The sequence below is a fragment of the Erythrolamprus reginae genome, chromosome 8 (assembly GCF_031021105.1).
Source record: "Erythrolamprus reginae isolate rEryReg1 chromosome 8, rEryReg1.hap1, whole genome shotgun sequence".
Lineage (NCBI taxonomy): Eukaryota > Metazoa > Chordata > Lepidosauria > Squamata > Dipsadidae > Erythrolamprus > Erythrolamprus reginae.
The window spans coordinates 22,482,291-22,483,797 of NC_091957.1; positions in this window are offsets into that span (position 1 = coordinate 22,482,291).

Below are 1,507 nucleotides of genomic sequence, written 5' to 3' on the forward strand. Positions count from 1 at the left end.
GCAGCCGAGAGAGGCAGGGCTTCATCTTTACCCGCCCCCCTCCTCCGAGGCGGCGGTTGGCGGCTCTTCGACAGGCGCCCCCTGCAGGCGGGATGGGGAAGGCGGTGCCCCGCCTCGGCAAGGGACGATGGGAATTGTAGTCCAGCCCACCTGAGGGATAATTGGAAGTATAGTCCCCCGAAGACAAAAATGCAGGGCGGATGGAAATTGTAGTTTATTAATAACAGACAAGGGAAACACAGCACCACAGCAGTAGTTTGGTCTTGCGAATGGGAATTGCAGCCCCCTCGTGGGATAGGGAAAACTGCTTGGGAGGTGCGGTTTTAGCCCTGGCTGAAGGGGATGCTGGAATCCATGACCGGGGATGATTGGCTCTAAGAGCCCCAGACCTCAGATGATGGGAGTTGTAGTCCCGACACCCCTGGGATGTGAAGGGGACGGGAATGATGGGGGCTTGCAAAAGCTGCCCAAGAAAATTGCTTGCTGAGAATGATGGGAAGAGCAGTGGGTGGAGACACCGCAAGTTGTAGTCCAAGTAAAAGAAAGCTGAGGGACCATGGGATTTGTAATCCATGCCAGGTGGATGGGAATTATTGTCACCATACAGAGGCTGATGGGCCCTGTTTATTTTAGAATAGGATTTTTTATTGGCCAAGTATGGACACCCAAGGAATTTGTCTTGGTGCATGTGCTCTGAGTGTACATTAAAGATTTTGCATGGGTTTGGAGTCCATGTCAGGCATATGGGAACTGTAGTCACCATAAAAGCCAGGCGATTCTTGAGAAACAACATAAAAGCACCTTTGATGGAATTTTTACACCCTCTTCCCCTCCAATTACTTTCACCAAGGATGATGGGAGTTGTAGCCCTTCAGAAAAGACGGCCCAAAATGACCATAATGGATGGCTATCACCCATTAGCTCAAAAATTATCCTGTCTGGGGACAATGGAGCCTGTAGTCCATCCAAAATTGAAATCCCAGATTCAATACCCAAACCAAGTGCCCACTTGCTCAACTACTGGAATTACGCCAGAGTAAACCTGTACCACAAGGGCTTTCTTTGCCAATCCTTTCTTACAATTGCTGGTTTCACTAACCATGATTTGGCACACAGCAGCTCTACAGACAAACCACCATTCCCAACAAGGATTAAAAGAAGTTAGCTCTTCTCTTCCTTTCCATCAAAACAGGACAAACCAAATCCACATTTTTTACTATCAGGAAGGAAGCTGCAGAGCCCAGTCCCTTTTGCATTCACTCACTCAGTCACCCACCCACCCACCCATCCATTTCTGGGTTCAACGCAGCTATACCACTAGCCTTGCACTGGGCTCAAATGCAACCATCTCATTTATTTTCCCTGCCACCCAGCATATAAATAAATAAATAAAAATAATAATAAATAAAATGATTTTAACTCCCAAAACCAGGGCGTGGGTTTCAACCTTCTTTTCCTCGTCTCACCACCACCACCACCCAGCAAAGAACACCAACAACAAAACACC